This window comes from Moschus berezovskii, chromosome 24, assembly GCF_049115385.1.
Source record: "Moschus berezovskii isolate FMDL1 chromosome 24, NW_MosBer_1.0, whole genome shotgun sequence".
Taxonomy (NCBI): Eukaryota; Metazoa; Chordata; class Mammalia; order Artiodactyla; family Moschidae; genus Moschus; species Moschus berezovskii.
The window spans coordinates 55,227,565-55,252,760 of NC_142483.1; the positions used below are offsets into that span (position 1 = coordinate 55,227,565).

The 25,196-nt window shown below is 43.9% G+C and overlaps 1 protein-coding gene and 1 pseudogene across 2 annotated transcripts in view; one reads left to right on the top strand and one right to left on the bottom strand.

The window, feature by feature from the left end:
• Positions 1-15,448, bottom strand: part of LOC148774070 (small ribosomal subunit protein uS8 pseudogene) — a 56,246-nt pseudogene extending 40,798 nt beyond the window's left edge.
• The window catches only part of OSBPL10 (oxysterol binding protein like 10), a 342,561-nt gene that overhangs the window by 44,807 nt on the left and 272,558 nt on the right, over positions 1-25,196 (top strand). The window lies entirely within an intron of this gene.

A 25,196-nucleotide genomic window follows, 5' to 3' on the forward strand; every position in this document is an offset into this window, starting at 1 on the left:
TACAGTGTTGTGCTGGTTTCCGCTGTACAGCAGTATGAATCAGCCACAGGTGCATTATGTCCCTTCCCTCTGGAACCTCCCTCCAGCCCCGCCCCTCAGGTTTTCACAGATCACCAGGTTGAGCTCCCTGTGTTATGCAGCAGCTTCCCACTAGCTATCTGTTTCACACATGGTGATGTGCCTGCTTCAGTGCTGCTCGCTCAGGCTGTCTCACTGTCTCCTTCCCCACTGCGTCTGCATTCTTGAAAAGAAAGTTGTTATCACACACGGTGTAAAAACAGTTCTATTCTCCTGTTCACTTTTAATTTTGATAATATTTTATTACAATTTTTAATTTTAATAATTTGTTCTTTTTACATTAAAACATGACATTTAGCATTCCTGGTGGGATTGCAGATTGATATGACACTGATGGAAGAAAGATGTACAGTCTTTTTTTAAAAAATATTCATTTGTTCATTTGATTGTGCTGGGCCTTCGTTGCCAAAGATCCTTAGCATGCAGGATCTTTGATCTTCATTGCAACCTGTGAGATCTTTAGTTGTGGCATATGAATTCTTAGTTGCAGCATGTGGGATCTAGTTTAGTTCCCTGACCAGGGATTGAACCCGGGTGCCCTGCATTGGTTGGGAGTGTCTGCCACTGGACCATGAGGGAAGTCCCAGATGTACAGTCTTTATCAACCTTAAGAGTGTTCATGTTGTTTGACCCAGTGATTCTATCATATGATGGCAATCAGAGAAGTCCACCAGAATACTAATAATGCATGGAGATGTTCATTGATGTTATTTATAACCATGAACAATGGGGAATAGCCTAAATAGGGGAATAGTTAAGAAAGTTATGCTCTACCTGATGAAATGCTATTCAGATATTAAATGATGTTTCTTCAGAAATTTTTAATGACAGCAGAGTTCATGCTCCTAAAATAATGTCAAGTGGGAAAAAGCTGGTGTCAGTGAAAATATCCATCTGTGTCTGACTCTGTATGTGTATAACTAGACAGTAAGATTTTAATGGCATATTCCAAAACGTTATCAGTGGTTTTCTTTGGGTGGTATAATTATTCTTTAGAGTTTCCTCAATGAATGCCTATTGCTTTTATAATCAGGAAAAAATTAATTTTTTCCTTTTAAACTATTAAAAAACTATCTGTTGTGTGACCCAGCAGTTCCACTCCGCGGTGTATACCCGAGAGAATTGACAGTAGGCACTTGAACAGACACTTGTGTGATAGTGTTCACTGCAGCACTAGTCACAAGAGCCAAAAAGTAGAAACAGCCCAAGTGTCCAGCCGATGATTGGCTGAGCAAAATGTGGTCCCTCCATGTAATGGACCATGATTCATCACAGGCTGGTATGGTTCTGATGCACACGGCAATGTGGATGAAGCTTGAATGCATTGTGCTAAGTCAGGTAAGCCAGTCATGAAAGGACAAATGGTATAGGATTCCACTTAAATGAAATTCCTAGAGACAGAGCTCACCAGGGGCTTGGGAATGGGGATGGGGAGTTATTGATAAATGGGTACAGAGTTTCTGTTTGGGGTGATAAAATTTTGGAGGATTTTCCTGGTGGTCCTGTGGTTAAGACTCCGCTGACAGTGAAGGGGGCATAGGTTCTATTCCTGGTTGGGGAACTAAGATCCTGTGTGCCCTGAAGCACAGCCGAAAGACTGAAAACAGAAGAGTTTTGGGAATAGATAATAGTGATGATTACACAAGATTTTGAACATAACTAATGCCATATAATTATACACCTACAAACTGTTATATAGAAAATTTTATAATATAAACTGCTAAGTAGCGTCTGACTCCTTGAGACCCCATGGACTGCAGCACACCAGGCTTCCCTGTCCTTCGCTATCTCCTGGAGTTTGCTCAGATTCATGTCCTTGGAATCGGTGATGCTATCTAACCATCTCATCACAATAGAAATATTCAGAAAAGACAAAACTGTCGGCTGATTGGACCCTGCATGTACTTTGATTGACAGTCATGATTCATTTATTTCCATTTTTGTGTTCCACTTTGCCGCCACAAATATCCCTGTGCAGCAAACGCGTTGTTTTGAAGGTTTCGGGTGCCAGGCTCGGGTCTAGATAACGGAGCAGGGAGTTCAAGCCGCATCTAGGAGGGTTTAAGAGATTTATAAAGGGCCGTATATTTAGTTTTTGCCAGGGAGGAGAAAGAAGAAAGGAAAGGTTTGGTGATAACTGGCAGCCCATAACAGTTCTGGAATATTCAAAAGTATTCTGGCAGATCAGACAGCCCTTGAAGAAATACAGCCAGTGCATTTTTGCTTCAGAAATTTATTTGGCAGCAAGAAGTGCTGAAGGAAGAGCTTTACTTATATTCTCTGCTTCCTGATATTTAAGGAATTCATTTCACTTGCAACTTCACATGAGTGCATTTTCTCTCCCTTGTGAAGGGGAGGCGGCACCCTGCCGAGACACTAGAGAAGGTGGGTGGCGGAGGCTGCTTCTCCTAAAGGTGACTTCTTAGCCATCCATCTAAAAACGCTACTTATGGAAAGTAAGCAGTTGGGGTCAGCCGTGATCTTCAGCAGGCAAGCAGCCAGATCCCTCTCAGGGGAGTTTGAAGTGTCTAGACATGATGCTTTTGAACTCTGGCTACATTTCCAGATCATTGTTCAGCTCTTTGCTGCTTCCGTTGAAATTTACACAGATCACAGAGGTCTGTTGTACGAACGCTCATCTCCCTTACGTCAACTGAACAAGTGACCACTTTTCTGTTCATCAAAGAGTCTTGTATCTTCTGTATGCCTTCCCTGAGATTTATTTATTTACCCAAGATGACTCTCATTTTCCTTTTCTCTTAGCTTTCAGAGTAGGAGCTAGCTGGGTCTGTGTGTGTTATTTTTCTGTTTTGTTTGCAGCAGACCCTGATATAATACAGCCTCCTGTGTCTAAGTGGTTATTGATGTGTTCAATATAAAATATATATATTTCTTGTTTTGAAGTTATTTCTCCTTCAGTATTAATATTGTAAGTTTCCATCTCTCCATGTTTAGCTTGAGGAAAAAACATGCTTTGAGTATTTCACTTTCTCATTGAACAAACATTGAGGATTTGCCTTCCTAGTTCTTGGCCCATCTAGCAGTGACTAGCTCTCAGGCTCTGTCCTCAGGGAGTTTATGTCCGGGGAAGCAGATGGACAAGTACATTTCAGAGTCAAAGGGGTTGTGGTATCAGTAAGGACAGGGTGTGATATGAGCCCAAGAAAGATGTCTAATTTAATGTTGAGCGATTGGGAGGACTTCCTGGAGGAAATGGCATCCACAGAGTCCTTTTTTTAAAGATTTTTTTTTTTTTTTTTTTTGCTGTGGACCACTTTTAAAGGCTTTATTGAATTTGTTACAGTATTGGTTCTTCTTCTTCTTGTTTTTTTTTTTTTTTTTTTGGTCACAACACACATGGGATCTTAGCCCTCAACCAGGGATTGAATCCATACCCCCTACATTAGAAGGCAAAATCTTAATCAGTGGACTACCAGGGAAGTCCCCCACATTGAGTCTTGAAAGATAATAGGAGTCAGCCACATCAAGGGTTGTGGGGTTGCGCAAAGCAGAGGAGGCCAGAGGTGAAAGGGGACATCATTCATTTGGGAAGATTTAAGAATGTCAGTGTGAGCGTAGCATAGCCCATAAGGGAGGGTGAGGGAAGAAGGGTTAAGAGTGAATATTGAAGAGAGAGGTAGGTACGACCTTCTGAAGGTCACAGGACTTTCAGAAAAAATATAAGCAGAGAAATAATTTGATCAGATTTTAATTTTCTTTTCCCACTCTGTGCGGTCCTGTAGGATCTTAGTTTCCTGACCAGGTAGCAGACCCATGCCCCCTGCAGTTGAAGCATGGTGTCCTAACCACTGGACTGCCAGGGAGTTCCGATTTTAATTCCAGATTTTAATTTTAGCAAACTTACTCTAGTTGGAGACACACATAATTATAAATAAATAAACACGTGTGTGTGTGTGTGTGTGTATGAGGTAATATAATTATGTGCAGTAAAATGGCCAGATTTTAGGCATTGGCCAGTTTGGCTGATGAGTTTTGACAATTGTATACACTCATGTTACCACCACCGCAAACCAGATATGGAACATCTCCATTCTTTCAGAGAGTTCCTCCATGTCCCTTCCCATTCAATCACCCAACTTTCCACCCCCCAACCCCTACCCTGGCCACTTTCCGACTCTTATCTCCAGTTATGTCTTTCTTAGAGTTCACATAAATGATGTCACACAGGAGAGGCTCTGTTGTGTCTGACATTTTTTCAGTCAACGTAATTTGAAAGTCATCCACCTCACTGCATTTGTAAGTAGAAGCTCCTGTTCATTGCTGAATTAGTCATTGCTAAGTTAGTTACTGCTGATTCCATTGTATGGATGAACCACAGTTAGTTCATCCAGTCTTCAGTTGGACATTTGGGTTGCTTTTAGTTACTGGTTTTGATAAAGGTGCTATAAATGTTCTTAGGCAAGTCCTTTTTTGGGGGAATTTTATTTGTCTCGGTTAAATAACAGTGGGATATCTAGGTCTGCTTATCTTCTAAAGAATATATATGAGTTGAAGGGCAACAGGGAGGCTATGGTGTATGGTCCAACTGAGAGATGGAAGTGTCCAGAAATAAATCCTGGAGGTGGAGCACGGTGAATAAAATCCCTGTACTGAGGACGGGGAATAAACAGGAGGAGGTGGTGAACAAGATGGAGACAAGAGAGGAAAGGCTCACTGGCTGTGGGAATGAATGACAGTGTTTTCTCTGAGCCAGTGAAGGAATGCAGGAGGGGCAGAGTGGGGGGGGTGGGCAGCAGGTTTCACTTGGGACAGTTACGTTTGAGATACTTGGCAGCAGGAGAGAGGGCCAAGAGGCCATGGGCTCTGTGAATCTGGAGGCTGGAAGAGCGGCCTGGCCAGCAGGGGAGGAGCAGACAGTGGTCACCATGGAGACGGTAACAGAGGCCGTGGGAGTCGAGGGGGTGACTGGGTGTGGGAGAAAGACCCGCCTAAGATGGGAGACGATACGATGGCATATCACCAATGGCGCAGCGCTTGGTTTCTGAGTATATGAAAGAACTGCTTAATATCGGTAAGACAAAGATGACAATCTAATAGAAAATGGATAAATGGTGTGTGTGTGCTCTGTGCAAACGTGTGACAGACCCACTTGGATTTGTGCTCAGGAGCAGAATTACTGCCCTTCTGGAGAGGATGTTCGTTATTATTATAACCTCCATAGAAAAACAGTTGTTTGATACTGTAATGAACGTCCTCTCTAGAAGGGTGATAATTCTGCTCCTGAGCACAGATTCCATGGACGTGCCACACGTTTGCACAGAGCACACACACACCAGGGCTAACAGTGACACTCTTTCTATGCACATGAACTGCAGGCAGCCCACGGGCCTACCAGCTACAGAATGAACGAATGATGGTGTAGAACAGGACGCGTGAGTCCCACAGACATGGTGTTAGGGGAGCAAAAGTCGCAGAAGAGCGTGTAAAACATTCTAAACTTGAGGAATGTATTATATACTGCTTAAGGGTTCATATCCAAGCACAGCAAAATTGGGGGGAAAATGTTAAATTGGAGTTGTGGTTGCCTCCAGAAGTCTGGGAGGGGTGCCTTCGCGGTTCCCTGCTCGGATCTGGTCGGTAATGCTTTGTTTTCTTGAAAGGTGCTGAGTACTTGAGTGGTCATTGTGTGTCTCTTCACCTTTTTTGCATTGCTGGGTGATTTTAAAAGGGTGGGAACCCAGGACAGAACCTTGGGAGCACCCACATGTAAAGCAGTGGAATTTAAAGTGTTCATTTTTTGGCTGTGCCGCAGAGCTTGTGGGACTTTAGTTCTCAGACCAGGATTGAAACCTGGGCCCTCAGCAGTGGAAGTGCTGAGTCCTAACCACAGGACCACCAGGGAATTCCCAGTTTAAAGTGTTCTGACTCTGACTGACAGAAAGAAATATTTTCTGCTCCACATATACACATGTAGACAAGTTGCAGAGACCAATGTTTAATGAAAGGTCTTTATTTTTTCTTAGGAGATATATCCTAGTAGTTTCTATTTTATTTCATTTTCTTAAAAACAAAACAAAACTTGGGTTGCCACTCTATGCCAGTGGTTCTCAAATGGGAGTGATGCTGGTTTGATGATGTCTGGAGACATGTTTGCTCTGTGCGATTGGCATCTGGTGAGTAGATACTTGGGATGCTGCTAAACAGCTTCTAAGGCACAGGGTGGCCCCCACGACAAAGAACCATGTTGCAAAAATGTCAGTAACACCAAGGTTAAGAAACTCTGCTCTGAGTTGATTTCTTGAAGGTTGAAGACTTACAGTTTGAAAAGCAGGGATGGAGGCAGGGGAAAAAGATGTGTCAGCTAGATACAAGGACAAGCAGGAGCGTGCGTGGGACTAAGAAGTGGAGAGAGGAATAAGGGAGGTCGGTCTGAAATGTGCTGGTGGAGTTTCGCAGCTAAGACCGGGCTGGTGTGAGTTTTGCCGGAGGTGCGGGGAGGGAGGCCAGAGTTAGCAGAGGGGAGCGAAGATGGCAGAGATGTCTCTAGAAGCTTGGCTGTGAAGAAGAGAATGATAATTAGAGCAGATTGCAGGGTTTTTTTCCCAAGATGGTAGTGTTGGCAGATTCAAGTGATGATGGAGAGGAGGATGGTAGAACAGTTTGAGGGCCTGAGGGAGAGGTAACAGAAAGGAGCCCATGCCTGGAAAGTCAGGAGTGGACGGAGTCCCGAGCAGGCTAGGAGGGAGGGAAAAGGGCACGGAGGAAGAGGAGCGTGGGGCGAGGAGGAGGAAATTGAAGGCATTCTTGCTTCATTCCTCTGCGAAGCAGGAACTGAGGCCATTTTCTGAGGGTGGAGAGGGAAAAGGCAGAAGTGGTGGGTTCCACGGTTTGTGTAAGGTGGAGGAGGTTTGAAAAGACCCTTTGAAGGGCCTAGGAGAAATACTGAGCAGGCAGCTCTGAGGGTCTCTTGAGAATAGAGACCCATGAACCTGTTACACCATCAGCTTTAGCAAATATGTGGTTTTCTCCGTGGTGCTGAATGTCCTGGAGAAGGGCACAGAGGAGGTGATGGGGTTTGGCTGGGTGAGTGTATATGGAGCAGAGGGTAATTGAGATCCTTGGCCAATGAGTGGTCAGTGGAAAATGGAGGAGGAAGGAGAGAGAGACAAAGGACTCAAGAGAAGTGGGAAACAGAGGGACCAGCAGATTGGAGCATCAGGTTACATGGGGGCGTTGGTGTAGTCAGTGAAGCTCCGACAGAGGTCTGAAGGGGAAGGAGTTCATAGAGGATGAAAAGAGGTGGAGTGAGGTGTTTGGAGGTCTGGCCAGAGGTGGAGCAGTTCTGAGTGGTGATGGGAAGGTCCAGGATGGATCTTTGGGAGGAAAGCAGTAATGCAGAGAAGAAGCGTACAGAATGAGGTCAAGGAGTCAACTAGGCAGAGTGCTTGGGGACTTCTAAGGTCGCTCAAAATGACAGCTGGACTTGGTGTCTCAAAGAAGATGAGCCAGGCAACAAGGTCTTCAACTGATGGGCGAGAAGGACTGTTAGAGGTAGAGGGAAGTGTCACCCAAGGGTGGAAGCTCTTCGTTTGGCTTTGTGGAAGGAAAAGAGGGCATGGTGTGCTGCCATCAAAAGTGGCCATTTCAGCCAATATAGGAAGAGAGGTTGGGGTAAGAGGTGGTTCCAAGGGGTATGGGAACAGGAATCGAGATGGGAATCAGGATGGGGATATGGGTCTAAGATTGTGGGAAAGGATGGCTGGGGGCAGGAAGGAGTTTCAGCTTGGTGTAGGGCAGAGAGGTATGATGGGAACAAGTAGCCGTGTGGTTCTCTAGCTCCCTGGTGGTTGGGAGGATCCTGTCTCCTCTCTGGAAGCAATTTGTGAAGTGTTCTGTTGGACCTAAAGTGATGCTGTCCTAATTTCTGACCTGGAGTGAGTTGACTATGCCTTCCCTTTTGTGAGTGCTGCTGCTGCTAAGTTGCTTCAGTCCTGTCCGACTCTGTGCGACCCCATAGACGGCAGCCCACCAGGCTCCTCTGTCCCTGGGATTCTCCAGGCAAGAACACTGGAGTGGGTTGCCATTTCCTTCTCCCTTTTGTGAGTGATGAGCCTCTAAAGAGGATGGAGAATCCCTATGGCCAGGACTTGGCACTCAAAGGTCTTTTATGGCATCTGGATGTTTCATGGTCCTTTGACTTTCTAGAGGCCTGTCTACTGGAGATGTGAATATTCCCAACTGCTTTTTTTTTTTTTTTCTGGTTTCTAGAAAACAGGAGCACAGGAACACCAGCTCAGGTTTAAGGGTTCCGTTCCATTTGGTGTCTCTGTAAAGTGGTGTTCTTGTGGGAAGGGGGACCCCTTTCAGGGCCTGAGAGTGGGCTCTTGTCTAACACTTGGAAATAAATTGTCCAAGGAGACATATGAGCTGACAAAGCAAAAGATTTTATTGGAAAATGTGCCTGGGAGGAGAGTGATAGGGTAAGAGAACCCAGGAGAACCGCTCTTTCATGTGGCTCACAGTCTCAGGTTTTACTTTGATTGGGTTAATTTCCAGGTTGTCTTTGGCCAATCATTCTGACAGAGTCCTTCCTGGTGGCGCATGCATTGCTCAGCCAAGATGGATGGCAGCGAGAAGGATTCTGGGACGTGGTCAGATACATGGTGTCTCCTTTTGGAGACTCTTCTGGTTGGCGGTGGTGGCTTACTAGTTTCCTGTTCCTTACTGGGACCTCCTGTCATAAAGTAACCATGCGAATGGTTACTGTGGTGCCTGGCCAGGGTGGGCAGTCTCAGGCAGTGTGCTTCTCCTAACAGTGTGATAGCCATGTCTGGTTCTCTCAGCAGTGGATAAACCTTGCCTGTTACAGAGAATGCAGTTCCATTGGGGAGTTGCAACACACTTTCCTTTAATGGCTTAAATGAAGTGTTTCCTTTTTCCATGAAAGTTTTATATATTTGACCTATTTAATTTTTTTCTTTCAGGAAGTAAAAGATGGCATTTTCTTACCTCTCTTCCAGAAAAGAGAAACTTTGGATTTTTTGGCAAGAAAATACAATGGGTTCTGTGGAAAACTGATGGACTTTGAAAATGAGAAAAACGTTGTCTTTCCCCCTTTAAAAAAAAAACAAACATTAAAGTGAATTAAAAGAAATGATTATTTTAATGGAACTAGGTATGACTTTCTTTCAAAAGATTTAGTATCAGGATGAAAGATTATGCTTTGAATGCTTTTCCTATGTTTTTCCTAAAAATCTGAACATTTCTTCTTGGAAACAGCACTGGCATCTGTAACAGCATTTAATTAACAGCAGCCTCCGTCAGTTATCAAAGAATGGTGTTACTGAATCCAAGCTCTGTCTGCTCGCTGTGTGACAGGCCAACGATCGGGAGATAGGTGTCGAGGCAAAGAATAGCAACTTTATTTGGAAAGCCGGGCATCCGAGAAGATAGAGGAGTGGAGTCCTAGAGTACCATCTTATCAGGGTCTGGATGCCAGTTTCTTTTATGGAACAGAGAGGAGGGGGGACGTAGGTGGTGAGGAAGTAAAGTTAAATGGCCGTAAGTCTTGCAAAATATCTCCTGGTTTGGCCGGCCTCGGGGAGGGGATGTGGGGATGTGTTCATTTCTTCCTTCCGGCAGTCATTCACAGGTGGGCAGGGTCAGAAGGTCTCCCTGTGAACTGAACAAAGGCACTTTAGTTGAATATTCAGGCAGAGGGGCAGGGTTCCCCACACAGGCCGTTATGCTTGCTTATAGCTACAGACGGGCTTCCCTGGTGGCTCAGAGGTTAAAGCGTCTGCCTGCAATGTGGGAGACCTGGGTTCAATCCCTGGGTTGGGAAGATCCCCTGGAGAAGGAAATGGCAACCCACTCCAGTATTCTTGCCTGGAGGAGCCCATGGATGGAGAAGCCTGGTGGGTTACAGTCCACGGAGTCGCAAAACCGAGCGACTTAACTTTCAACTTTCATAGCTACAGACATCATCCTTTTAGTGGGTATAGTAACAAAAGCGACAGAAAGCAAAGGTTGAAGGAAACAGAAAAAAACTGAGTAGAAATTGTATGGAAGCGCTTCCCTGGTGGCTCGGTGGTGAAGAGTCTGCCTCCCAATGCAGGAGACGTGGATTCCACCCCTGATCCAGGAAGATGGCACATGTCGTGGGGCAGCTGAGCCTGTGCACCGCGACTGTTGGGCCTGTGCTCTGGAGGCTGGGAGCTGATGCCACTGAAGCCCACGTGCCCGCAGGCCTGTGCTCCGCGATGAGAGAAGCCACCGCAGTAAGAAGCCCGTGCACCGCCAGAGAGCAGCCCCCACCTGCTGCAGCCAGAGAGGAGCTGACGCAGCAGCAACGACCCAGGATGGCCAGAAATAAAGAAATACACATTTCAAAAGTTATAAAGTAATATACAGGAAGAACTCACTCAGTGTGAAACCTCAGATTGATTTGTTAGTGTAAGAAAATGGCAGAAGAAAGAAAAGTAATTGAAGCATGAGAAACGGAACCAAAGGAGGAGTGAAATCTTGGAGAAACTCCAGAATGGGCTTTTAATGGCCAGGTTGAAATGTGCAGTTGGGGTAAGTTACAGAATTTTAAAGAAGTTCTGGAGTTGAGAAGGGATGGTAGAGAGGAGATGCCTATAAAGGCATAAAGGGGAAAGATTTTTCTCACCGGAATCGTGACTTCACATAAAAAATGAAAACACGTCAGCTCCTGATTGTAGAATTCTGTCACTTCATTTTTTATTTCCAGAATGCTTTGTTTTAATGCAGCATATTTTCTCTACCATAAGTATGAAAACAGACTTTCTTACAAGTATTTTTTCTTCTTTTTGTTTCCAAAGCAGTATGTTCCAAGATCCGTTGCTCCGAATGGTGTTTCAACAGGCTGTTCAAAGGAAATAAGGAACTTTGTGTTCAAATAATTTTGGGAAATGTTGTGTTTAAAAAAGTTAAACAGGTTTATTTACAGTACAATTTCTCAGTGACTTTCATATCAAACATGCATCTTTGAATTTCTAAGATATATGGGGTGGATCTTTTACATTTCTAAGTAACCATTCAGTCTCTTGTTTCTTTCTGGTACTCTGGTTTTGCTGTAGGTAGCAATGTACCTAGTTAGAAATTTTTACCTCCCTGGACTCCTTTGCTGTTAGAAGTGACCCAGTACTGGCCAAAATAAGATGTCAGTCAAGAGTCTGCAGGGCGTGTCTTCCAAGGAAAGCCATTGCTTTCTCGATAAACAAGGTACAAGGACACTGACACACACCTGTGCCATGGTCTGTTCTAAGTTTTCCTGCTGGAATGAGCTCTAGCCAGCTTGCACCAGCGAAACAAAAGCTGCGTGGTAGGAGTGGCATATCAGGAAGCTGGAAGCAGTTCTTGATGGCTTCCTGAAGCTGCTCCACGGGCCTTAGACATTTCATCTTGGACGAACTGTTCTGGTCGAAAAATAAAGCCCTACTTGTTTAAACCAGTGTAGTTGAGTTTTTATGACATGTTGTTGTTCAGTTGCTAAGTTGCGTCCGACTCTTTGTGACCCCATGGACTGCAGCAAGCCAGGCTTCCCAATCCTTCCCTATCTCCCGAAATTTGCTCAAACTCATGTCCATTGAGTCGGTGATGCCATTCAACCATCTCATCCTCTGTCTCCCCCTTCTACTCCTGCCCTCAGTCTTTCCCAGCATCAGGTCTTTTCCAATGAGTCGGCTCTTTGCATCAGGTGGCCAAAGTATTGGAGCTTCAGCTCCAGCATCAGTCCTTCCAATGAATATCCAGGGTTGGTTTCCTTCAGGATTGACTGATTTGATCTCTTTCCTCTCTGAGAGATTCACAAGATGTAGCTGAATGCAATCCTAATTCATATGAGGGTAATGTAGGAAGCAGTCTTTGAACTTGTTTGGACTGTGGGGACTTCTTTTGTTTTTGAAACTGTATGGAAGCCCCTTTGGGAAATGCTGCCTTCAAGAAGAGAGGAGGGAGGGGTAAATTAGGAGTTTTGGATTGAGATGTACACACTACTGTGTATAAGATAGAAAAGCAACTAGGATTTACTGTCTGGTACAGGGAATTATATCCAATATCTTATAATAACCTATAATGGAAAAGAATAGATTTGTATGTATGTATCACTTTGTTATATACCTGAAACTAACACAACATTGTAAATCAACTATACATATTTTAATTTAAAAAATAAAGGAACAGAAGAATATGAATACAAAGGTAGTCATAGATATTTAGCCTTTTTTCTACAAGTATGAATTTTCTGAGGTTCTTTGTGGAATACATGTTTTGAATTTTGTTTTTTTTCTTATCTCTGATCAGATGGTACCAGTATTCCATAAACACAGGCCTGATAATGGATTGACTTTTGAACAGTAGCTTTTATATTTCTGTCTTCTGTCAACATCTTTTGGTACCTTCAAGTTAAACTTCTAGTCTCGATGGAGTTGTGTGGGTTTGAATGTGTATTCTGGGCATTGTTGTGCAAGTCAGATGCCAGGGCACGTGTCATCTGAGTCAAGAGCAGAGTATTGGGGCATGGGGAGGGGTGGTTCACACAATAATTATTGGCTGGCAGCATGCAGATAAACTTTTAAAAGTCACCTTGATATATGAGTCATTCCTGAAGCTCTCAATTAGTGGTTTTTCTGCAACCCCCCCTCCCCCAACCAGGCAGGTTAAGATAGATGCCAAATGAACAGGATGCTCTGGTTATGTGTTGCCTGTTTTGTTTTTTTTTTTTAAATCAATACCTCTGAATCAAAGTTTTGTAAGGACCTGAGTGCTCATTTTTCTGTAGGGTTTTCAGTAACATCTGCAAGTCTCAGCTATTTTTCTTAAAGATTTTGAGCTTTAGGATAGAGGTGATGTTATAAATGTAACTAACGTGATCTCATCCCTCGGGGGTTTCATGACCTTATTTTACTGGTTGTGGCTCATGTTTAATTTATTCTCTCTTTGTTCTTCATTTTGATCATGAAGCATAGCCCTTTGGGGCTTTTAAAACTTTTCGCTCCTCACCTGTGTGGCTTCCTCCCAGTTCTTGAACAAGGGTTAGGGGTTGTGGTGAGTGGGAGACACTCCAAGGCATGAACATAGAAAGATATGAGAATTCACAGGTGCAAATCTCAGCTTTAGTACTGCAAGTCCCCTACACACAAACCTTCAAGTTGCAAACTTTTAGAGGTACAAAGGTCAGGTGTGAGTGAAAATGCAGCTTGCCCTCCGTCTCCTGTTGCTGACGATCCTTCAGCTCTACCATCTTCCACCACCTCTCCCTCCTCTAAGAAGGTCAGTAACTCTTCTTGCCTGTTCGCTTGATGCCAGCCCCTGTAGGCAAGCTGCTGTACTGTCCTACTGTACTGTAGGTATTGTACTCTAAGATTAAAAGTGTTTTCTTTATTTTTTGTATTTATGTTTGCTTTTATGTATTATTTGTGTGAAAAGTATTATATACCTATTGCAGCACAGAGTTGGACACAACTGAAGTGACTTAGCAGCAGCAGCAGCAGTACAGTGCTATAAAGCTGATTGTCTTAACTGGATACTTAGGCTAACTTTGTTGGTGCGTGTGTGCTCATTTGTGTCCAACTCTTTGCGACCCCATAGACTGTAGCCCATCAGGCTCCTCTATGGAATTTTCCAGGCAAGAATACAGGAGTGGGTTGCTATTTCCTACTCTAAGGGAATCTTGCCGACCCAAGGATCGAACCCATGTCTCCTTATCTCCTACATTGGTAGTTGGATTCTTTACTGCTCTGCCACCTGGGAAGCCCTCAACTTTCTTGAATTTATGAATAAATTGAACTTTCAGAAGCATTCTGGAAAGAAACTTGTTCGTATGTTAGGGACTTACTGTATTAGTGGAAGAATTCCGCCATCATCCATTCACTCAGACTCTTATCCAGATAAGGTATTTCTGGTTAATTGCTTCATACAAAATTTCCAGAAGAGCTGAATTAGAAAAGGCTGGGGCAGGCAGGTATACCGATTGCAGCAGGAATGATGGTTACAGCTTAGTGGGTGACCCTGGAGTGATCCAGGAGAAAATCAGCCATCAGGGGCCATTTCATGAAGTGCTGGTCTTCTGTCCCGTCTAGACAGGCGGAGAGAGTTATATTAGTACAATAATAAAGTAGTTGAGGTGACCCTGGGCAATCAGGAGAAGCAAATTTAACATAGTTTGTTCAGTTTATGAAGGCAGAAAGGTATGTAGAGTGTTTTAGACTCAGTTATTGGGAAATTTTACCAAACAAGGATTCAATTTTTATTATTTGGCTGCAACGGGTCTTAGTTGCAGCAAACAGAATCTTTGGTTGTAGCATGTGGGATCTAGTTCCCTGACCAGGGATCAAACCCAGGCCCCCTGCATTGGGAGCACAGTCTTAGCCACTGGACCACCAGGGAAGTCCTCAAGCAAGGATTGAAAAGTTCAGATTCCTGTGAATAAGGAAGCATAAAAGATTCGTTTTAAGGGAAGCAGTTAAGTAGTTGGTGGCCAAGTTTTTCTTTAGGAATAAAAAGATTCTGTGGTTGAAAATGTCTTCTAAATATTCTGGAGTTTCTCTTACATATAAATGGCCTTGATTCTGATGATAGTTGAAGAAGTTTTAGGTTCAACTTTTGTGAAGAATACAGTTTTAACCATACTTTATTATTATTATTTTCATTCTTAAAATTTTTTTATTGGAGTAAGTCGATTTACAATGTTGTGTTAGTTTCAGGTGTACCACAAAATGAATCATTTGTGGCTCAGCTGGTAAAGAATCTGCCTGCAATGTGGGAGACTTGGGTTCGATCCCTGGGTTGGAAAGATCCCCTGGAGAAGGGAAAGGCTTCCCACTCCAGTATTCTGGCCTGGAGAATTCCATGGAGTTCATGAGTGGCAAAGAATGGCCACAACTAAATGATTTTCACTTTCATACATATTTATATATCTGCCTTTTTTTTTTTTTTAAGATTCTTTAGTTCCCCCCAACCGCTGAGGCATTTTATTTTTATGTATTACATCCCTGGAAAAAGAATCCATGGATTTTCCCTCCTCTGTGATTTTGTCTTGCGTCTTCAGGGTCCATGATGCCAGCTGAGGTTGTCAGTACAGTAAAACCAAACTGACGGAATGGGAGCAGATTATTCTGCCATTTTTCTAGATCCTTGAATTGTACATCAAACCTGGGGCTGCTCACTCCACACTTGTTTAGCTTGCCTGTGAGGTTCACAACAATTTTCCCAGCCCATGATCATCGTTGATTTCAAATTTGCCGATGTAACCATGCTTCATCATCACAGTTAGAAACCTGATGATGACTTTGGAGCATGGCCTAATAAGTACCTGGGGTTTGCCTCTCTTTTCGGCATTGTTGATATTCTTGAAATATCAACAATGGACATTCATGTGCACCATTCTGGCGGCACCGAAAGATGACAGAAAGAGATTCTTTAGTTTTAATCTACTATGGATATCAAATGTCAGTGACCCAGGAATGGTCCAGAATTTGTGGCTTTTATTTCATCTTTGGTTTTGTATGTGGTTGACGTTGTTCCTTGTTTCTCCTGCTGCCTTCTTTGGTACCGTTCATACGTTGGATTAATAATTTCTGCTTGAGAGTCACATTCAGAGTGCTCTGTGGAACACTGTATCCACACTGCTCTGCAAGCCAATTCGTGAATCTTTATAGTATGCCTGTGTATTTTCCCTTGTATTATATTACCCTGACTCCTTGGGTGTGTTGCCTTTCTGAATATGTTTATGGGAAATGGGCTGAAAATTTTCATGACCTCTTACTTCTGTCATCCAGAATTTGTAGTAACTTTATGAGGAAGTGAGCTGAAGTTTTATTCTGGAATTTCTCAACCTTAACACGATTGGCATTTGAGACTGGGTAAGTCTTTGTTGTGGGGGGTGTAATGTGTGTGTTGTAGGATGTTTAGGAGTGTCTCTCCACACACTAGATGCCAGTAGCCCCTGCCCTTGTTATGACAACCAAAATGTTTCCAGACATTGTAGATATCCCCCAAGAAGTCAAAGTATCTGAGCTGAGAACCACTGGTTTGTGATTGACGAAGAATGGCTTTTGGTTATTGTAAGAAAATGACCAAGCACCACCTCATGCGACGAGTTGACTCACTGGAAAAGACTCTGATGCTGGGAAAGGTTGGGGGCGGGAGGAGAAGGGGACAACAGAGAATGAGATGGCTGGATGGCATCACCGACTCTGTGGACATGAGTTTGAGTGAACTCCGGGAGTTGGTGATGGACAGGGAGGCCTTGCGTGCTGTGATTCATGGGGTCGCGGAGAGTCGGACACGACTGAGCGACTGAACTGAACTGAACTGTAGGACAACTCCAGCATAAAGCCAAGTGTACAGAGGAAACATTCTTCAAAGAAAACATATAGGTGAAAAAGTAAATATAATACTATGTGATGAAGGCTATCATAGATATAAAGATGAAGGAATGGTTACCTCTGCAAGAAAGAAGTCAGCAGAAGCACAAAAGTGGCGGAGAGGAATGAGTTGGCAATGGTTTTCACAGCACAGAAGTTCATCATGAATGAAGGTTAAATGACTCTATTACAGTCTGCCTTACTGTGCTTCTTGTCTCAGCATAGGTATTCATGGCATTCCTCTTACTCTCAGAAATGCTTTATTTTGAACAACACATGGTCACTCTGATAAGGGCTTAGAGACTTGAACACTCATGGACAAATGATGTATTTGAGGTGTAATGCATCCTCTGAAATTGTCAGAGTATAGTTTGGGGGTGGAAGGAGATGTAGAGAATGGCTGGAGATGAAGCTGGGACCGGATGCAGAGGGCCCTGGGAGATCTTGTATGCCGTATTATGGAGCTTGGATTTGTTCCATACATTCTAGGAACCATGTCAAAGCTTCCACATGAGGCAGAGTGTTGGGAAGACAGCCGCAGGGAAGATAAGCTTTCTGAGCCCTTGAGACACTTCAGTGTGACCCATATGGTCTGTGCATCTCCCAAACACTTCCTCTTAGAGAAAATAGTTCCCCCGAGAAGTGATTCTTGGCCACATTTTGCTTGGTTGCATCCAGGTACTGTTCCTGAGTCTAAGCTCATACTGCTCACTGCACGATAGGCCAGTAAATTGAGAGACAGGGTGTTAGGGCAAGGAATAGCGACTTTATTGAGAAAGTCAGCAGCCTGAGGAGGTGGTGGGCTCACGTCCCAAAGAACCATCTTACCCGAATTAGAATTCAGGCTTCTTTCAGACTGAAAGGGGAGGGTGTGGCAGGTAGTTGCAACTTCTTGGTGCGGGAATCCTGCTGCCCAGGTAGGTCTGGACACAGTGTTCCTATGAACTACCACCAGGACAAAGGTTATTCTCTGTTCTGTAACCTTTTATCTCTGTGTGAATGGAAGAGTGTTAAAACCTTTAAAGGTCAAGTCTGGGAGGCAGAGCCTTGAAAATGGGTTGGCCTGTGCGTTTCAGGCTGTAGGCAACATTCCTTTACAAAAGGTGCAGTCTAAGCACAGACAACAGAGCGCAAGGGTTAGAGCTAATGGAATAGGTCCCATATGGAGTCAGATTTGTCACCTGTTCCAGTACTGTTTACAGTTGTGTGACTTTCAACCGAGTTTCAATAAGAAATAAGGAGACTTACAGCGGATTCATGTGGATTTTTCTTCCTGACTTATGAATGAAAAAGTTTCATTCTGTTACTGAAATTTGAATGGATGGCAACTATTTGAGAGAGAGAGAATGCGAATGAGTTATCTAATTCAGTAGTTGGCAGAGTACACCCTGTGTGTCAGATCTAGCCTGCTGCTTGTTGTCAGTAAAGTTTTATTGGAACAGAGCCACGGTCATTCATTCGTTATTGTCTGTGGCTGTTGAGTGCTACAGAGGCAGTGAGTAGTTGTCCCAGATGCCCTACAGCCTGCAGTGCCTAAAATTACCATCTGGCCCTTAAGAGAAAAAGTTTGATCCAACTAAATAAGATAACTGTTCTTGTAAGATCACCAAATCACTCAAGTATTTTTCATATCTTCATTCTGGCGAGGATAATTTCCAAATAGACTAAATTAGGCTGCTTTTCGGAGAAGGCAATGGCAAGCCACTCCAGTACTATTGCCTAGAAAATCCCATGGATGGAGGAGCCTGGTGGGCTGCAGTCCGTGGGGTCGCTAGGGGTCGGGCACGACTGAGCGACTTCACTTTCACTTTTCACTTTCACACATTGGAGAAGGAAATGGCAACCCACTCCAGTGTTCTTGCCTGGAGAATCCCAGGGACGGGGGAGCCTGGTGGGCCTCCGTCTATGGGGTCACACAGAGTCGGGCATGACTGAAGTGACTTAGCAGTAGCAGTAGCAGTAGGCTGCTTTTGGTAACTTGTGTTTGTTCCAAGCGAGGCTTGTGTTTGCAGTCTTACAGTAGAAATGGTATTATCTAGGGTTTTACCTGAGAGAGCCATAATGCTCTAGAACTTGGCGTTTCTGTCTTCCAGGAAGTTTCGAATGCACTAGCATTCCCTGCTACTGAGCCCGTGCTGATGGACTGCGTGCATGCCCGGGCTGTGCGCATACCAGGGCTCACTCCATCCTGGAGGTCTCTAACACTGCTGCCCCATTGGCTTTGGAGCGTTTCTGGCAGCGTTTCTTTTTCAACTCCAGAGTTAAAGCCATAAAGGACCAATATATTTCACACTTTCAAGTTTTTTTTTTAAGTGTTATTTTACATGAATTTGTGTGATAAAGAATATTTTTGGCTTTTAAAAATACAAGAGAAAAAAAGATAGTATTTGGTGGCCTCATGCCTTTCCTCCTCACAGTCTTCCGGTCTCCCCTCATTTTAATGACCATGTTTATTTGTTTACTGCCTTTCAAAGTGACACTTACATTCTGATTCATATCAGGCTACACAGTGGTAGAAAGAGGACTTCTGAAGAGATAGCCAGGGACAGCTAGCTATTAGCCAGAGACAATGTTAATTAAGCAAAACTGGTGGCCTCCTGCCCCCTTTCCAGACTGGCTAGCTTAGCTTTTTTGTGGGATTTTGGCTGCTTGCCTGCCAGGATTCTCCAGTAAGAGGAGAGTGGCTACCCAAGGAAAGCGTTCAGGTAAATGCAGAATGCTTGTTTAGTCCTTTATGGTCTTTGCCCCTTGTTCTTTCTCTGTGAAGTATTCACATGAGGGTTTCCTTCATCTCACACCTGCTTCTTTAAAGTTCCAAGTGATTTTTATACCCTGTGAAACCCTCACATTAACTGCTTGAGATTTTTCTGGAAATTCCTGGTGGCACTAAAAATAGCTTCTGTTCTGTGCTCGGAAAAGTTCTTGCTGTTGATGGCTGGTAGCTGTATCTTCAAGTTAAGGGGTTTGGGCCAGATATGGGTGCGTTTGTAAGATGAAGAATTCCACCTCAAAAGAATTCCCTGGCAGTCCAGTAGTTAGGATTCAGTGCTGTCACTGCCGAGGACCCGGGTTCGATCCTTGGCCGGGGATCTAAAAATCCCTCAAACCACATGGCAGAGCATGTGTGTGCTCAGTCGTGTCCAACTCTTTGAGACCCCATGGACTATAGCTTGCCAGGCTCCTCTGTCCGTGGGATTTTCCAGGCGAGAATTCTAGAGTGGGCTGCCATTTCCTACTCCAGATGGCATGGCCAAATATTAAACAAAAGAAAAAAAAAAGAAAAATAAAACAAAATAAACAGTCGCACACAAAAAAGCATTCCACTCCAGCAAGACAGAGCTACATGCGAAGCCAGCTGGAATGGGGACTAGGTCACTGTAACGCTCTGAGCACCGATAGCCCAGGTCCTTGGTCTGCCTTTCTTCTCTTTCCTCCCACTTTTAAGCAATTAATAGAATTTTTAAAGAGCACTTTTGGGTTGACAGAAATGCAGCTAGCACAGAGAGTTCCTGTATACTCCCCACGCCACCCGCACAGTTTCTATATAATTAGCATCCTATTTAATGTGGTATATTTGTTACAACTAGTGAGCCAGTATTGACACCTTATTTATATATTTAGTTTTTGGCTCTGCCAGGTAGCATGCGACATCTTAGTTCCCCGACCAAGGGCTGAACCCTTGTTCCCTGCAGTAGATGTGTGGAGTCCTGACCACTGGCACCAGGAAAGTCCCGTTGACGCCCCATTATTAACTAAAGTATGCAGTTTGTTCAGATTTCTTTAGTTTTTTTACCTCCTGTCCTTTTTCTGCTCCAGAATCCCATTCTAGACGCATTTCATTTACTAGGCTTGTCTTGACTGTGACAGTTTTGTCAACTTTGTTTTTGATGACTTTGACAAGTTTGAAGAGTACCGTCAGATATGTTGTAAGATGCCCCATACTGGAGTTTGTTTGATGTTTTCTTCATGGTTAGACTGGGGTGGTGGGTTTTGAGAGGAAGGGCACAGAGATGAAGAGCCATTTTCATCCCATCATATCGAGGGGGTACATGTATGAACGTGATGTGTGACTGTTGCTGTTAGCTTTGATTGCCAGGCTAGGAAGTAGTGACTGTCAGTTTTCTCTGCTGTGAGGCTTCTCTTTTTCCACCCTTCTCATCCTATGCTCTTTAGAAGGAAGTCACTATGTGCAGCCTACACTTAAGTAGAGAGTTATGCTCTACTTCCTCGAGGGAAGTATATCTACATAATTTATTTAAAATTCTTTCGCAAGGGTGATTTATCTGATCTCCATTTAATCATTTGTTCATATCAGTGTGGAATCCTGGGGTTTTACTTTTAACTTTGGGTTATGGTCCAGTATTACTTTATTTTGTTGCTAACATGGTTCCGATGTTGACCTCTTTCGGTTGGCTTCTTTGTCATCTTAATGCACCCCCATCCCTTGGACTTCTTATTTTGGAGCACTTCCTTACTTTCTGGCACTACGAGACCCTCCAGGCTCCTCTTGTGTATTTCCTGCTGCAGTCCTAGAATCAGCCATTTCTCCAAGGTGCCTGGGTTTCTTTTATTGGAGAATGGCATTAGAAACCAAGATCCAGGTGCTAGGTGTGCTTGTTGCTAATGGGGTGTCATTTCTTTTAGGACTTCTCAGCTGACAGAAGAAAAAATTATTTGTGTGTGCAGAGCTGTATATATGTGTGTGTGTGTGTGTGTGTACATATATATTTCTGTGCATAACCATCTGTACATGAGTTTGACCCTGGTTTAACATTACTGATATCTCCAACTCTAATACGCTACCATATGGATCACTCTAGACTCATCCTCTTGTTTATCTGTAAATCCCCAGTTTAACAGTGAGAAACTTGGATTTTACCTTCTGACGTTTGTTTACTTACTTGTTCAGTTCCATTGTACACATACAGCAGTATCAGAATTGTTAACGAATAAATTATGTAGATACACTTCCCTCGAGGAAGTAGAGCACAGCTCTCTTTGGAAACAACTTTATCAAGCAGAACACAGTGCTCAGGTGTGGTTTCCTTGGTCTTTGTCTCACAGACTTCACTCATTTCCAAAGTCGCTTGGGTGGGCACCTCTTCCCACTGCCTCCAGTGAGGGTGTTTCATGCATCTGTAGTATAGTTAGATTCTCTTGTCACGGTCTGGCTTCTTTCCTGAAATCCCCTGATATCCTGAATGATTTTCTTTCTTAATCTGCATGCACCAAGCTGCATTGTTTGTATTGTATGTTCCTTGGGTTTTGACAGATGCCTGTTCTATCCACCATTACGGGGTCGTAGAGAATGCTTCCACCACCTGAAATGCCCTGTGCTCCATCTATTGGTTTCTCCCCTTTTCCTCCCAAACTATTGGCAACCACGAATCTGTTTGCTTTCTCCACAGTTCTACATTTTGTTCCTTCTGTTATAAAAACTCTTTCCCTGGGCATTCCCTGGTGGTCCCGTGGTTAGAACTCTGCGCTTTCACTGGCAAGGACTGGGCTCAGTTCCTAGTCAGAGAACTAAGGGCCCACAAGCCGCATGACATGACCGAAAACCTAAACAAATGAACAAAACAAAAACCTCTTACACTGACATCTCTGAAGCGAGTTTCCACTGAGGATGACCTGTCATTAGGCCTTATGGTCATCATTCTGCTGCTCTGGGAGGTACAGGAACATGGACTTCTCTTTGGAATAAAGCAGTGGATAATTACGATAATGTGTTGGGGATGGAAGGATAAATTGGGAATGTGGGATCGACAGATCACACTGCTGTATATAAAATGGATTAAAAACACAAGGACCTACTATATAACATAGGGAACTGTGTTCAATATCTTGTAATAACCTAAAATGGAAGAGAATCTGAAAAAGTATACATATATGTGTGTATATAGATATACACACGTATATAACTAAACCACCTTGCTGTCCACCTGAAATACTATAAATCCACTGTATTTTAATTTAGAAAAAAGAAGCCGCCACCACCACCACCAACCAAAAAAGCGTGTTTGATGAGACTTTCTGTGTGGCTTGGTTTGTGGGGGGCAGTCCTGCCTTGCTTATATCTCCAGCCTTGTTTTCCAGCCCAGGATAGGAATTCTCACTAGAGACACATTCTGGAAGCCATTCCTCCTGCTTTGTGGACTGCTCCCATGGACCCTTGTTTATTCCCCTCTCTTGGAAATTTTAAGTTGGAGAGACAAGCGACCAAGATGGCTTCTTGGTGGAATTCTGCAAGGTGCCACCTTGGGAGCTGTAACAGTTATGTTTATCTCTGGAGAAGCAGAGATTAGAATCAGAGAGAGACCACGTTCTTCTGTTGGCTGGATTTCCAGTTCCTTGCTCTTGGGGCCTTCTAAGGCCTGGCCACCTCCCTCGTCTTCCGTGAGATGCCTTGAACCCATGAGTCAGTCACCCCTGGTTTTGCTCAAGAAAGTTCAGATTGGTGTCTGTTATTTGCAGTGAAGGAACGCTGATGAAGCCGCCTCTGTTTCAGTTTAGTCTTCTCCTCTGCCAGGTGGCTGTGCTGTGTTTGATGTGTCAGACTTACGTGGATGGTAAGGTGTTATTTACTAGTCTGTGGAAGAGTCAGAGGGCCAGTGGTTGAGTCAGCCCTGGGGGAGAAGCGCAGAACTCAGGACAGAGGTGGGTCTGTCAGGTGGGCAGGGCAGGGTGTTCCGCGTGGAAGGTGCGGTGGGAGCAGAGGTCCAGACTCAGGGAGTGGAGTGATCTCAGCAGTTATGGGGTGTTTGGCCTGCATTGTCACTGGCAGGGGCTGCCAGGCAGGTGAGATCAGGGCTCTGAGAGTGTCATGCTGTGGACTTTGCCCTGGAGACCGGGAGTCATGAACAGGCTCCTGGTGTGGAGGTGGTCTCTGTTTTGTCTTGCTTGTGCAGATATTTTCAGATGTTAAGTTGTCATGATTTAAAACTCAAACGCTTTCACTCAAAAATCTGGATATATAAAGCGTAACTATTAAAAGGGCTTCCCTGGTGGCTCAGAGGTTAACGCGTCTGCCTCCAATGCGGGAGACCCGGGTTCGATCCCTGGGTCGGGAAGATCCCCTGGAGAAGGAAATGGTAACCCACTCCAGTATTCTTGCCTGGAGAATCCCATGGATGGAGAAGCCTGGTAGGCTACAGTCCACGGGGTCGCAAAGAGTCGGACACGACTGAGCGACAGAACAGAACAGAACAGAACTATTAAAAACTTTCTGAAGAATTAGGTGATCTAGCAGTAGCGGGTCTGCTTCCCTGCTTACAGAGCAGAGTGTGTGTGTCCCTGTTGCCGGTTCTTATCTGATCTGCTCCATCCACTGACTCATCTCCATCCTTACAGGTTTGGCCACCCAGCCAGAGGCCTTCAGACCAGGATGGCTGGCTTGCTCCTTATTGTTTTCTGTTTAGTTGACAGGGCTGCCAATAATGGCCACCTTACCATCTCATTAACCTTTTTCATTTCTGAGGTTATTTTTAATTCCAAACATTAAAAAAATTTACTTGGCTGTGTCAGGTTTAGTTGCAGTGCGTGGGATCTTCCATCTTAGTTGCAGCATGCAAGATCCAGTTCCCTGACCAGGGATTGAACCTAGGTCCCCTGCGTCGGGAACATGGAGTCTCAGCCACTGGACCACCAGGGAAGTCCGGACAAGGATTTTAGATCAAGAACATCTCCAGCGCATGCCTCTTAAGAGGGCTCATTTAATTTTCCAGGAGACTTGCCTTGGTGTCTTTTTACATTGTCATTATTACTATTTTTAAAAAACCCAGAAAGAAGGTGTAAAATAATAACATAATGGCTAAGTGAATTGACAGTGTGTTTTTAGTAACAGAGGATGTCTCTTATACTTGGAAAGGAACATTGACAGTCAGTTGGAATTTATATATCTTTTTCAGTGATTATTCAGTTTATTAAAATTTAAAAATTTTAAATCTGGTAAACCCAAGATCAATTTGTAGAGATCATTTTATTTATAGGCTAGTAATTTTTATGTTAAAAATGGTTTCACTTCTGTATTACCATTCACTTAAGTTCTAAATGTAACAAATTACATTTCTTAGGACTTTCAGCACCTTACAGACTTAATTGGAATCCTTTAATCTTTAAATTGTAATCACACATACAAAGAATCTGCTTCTTAGACTCACAGACAAAGAGACTGGTGGGTGCCAAGGGGGAGGAAGGGTGAGAGAGGGGTGGATTGGGAGTTTGGGATTAGCAGATGCAGGCTAGTATATGGAGAATGGATGAGCAACGAGGTCCTACTGTACAGCACAGGGAACTGTTAAGAGTCCAGAGTCGCCCTTCCCTCAAAGGAACAGAGGACACTCACGATAATGCAAGACACACAGCGAGGTTTATTTCCAGCTAGCTGGGGTCCAAGTGTCTGCCTGACGCAGCGGGTTTCAACAAGGACCCCGAGCACTCAGAGCCAAGGGGTTATATAGCATTTTCAAATCATGATATTTCTAAATTACCTAACTCACAGGAATTTTCTTTACACACACACACAGCTGTGCCTATCTCTCTCCTGGGGTCTTAAGGAGATAAGTTTATCAGACCTGTTTACCTAATTTTCAGTGTCGAAGCCGCCCACATTCTTGGTACTTAAGATTAACTTGTCTCCCAGGTTTTATCTAGTTCTTCTTCCCTGAAGTCACATACTCAGTAAAAATGGTTTTTCTGGCCTCTAAGATGGCCGTTCTTATGCTAACCCATTCTTACAGGAACTATATTCAGTGTCCTGTGACAAAC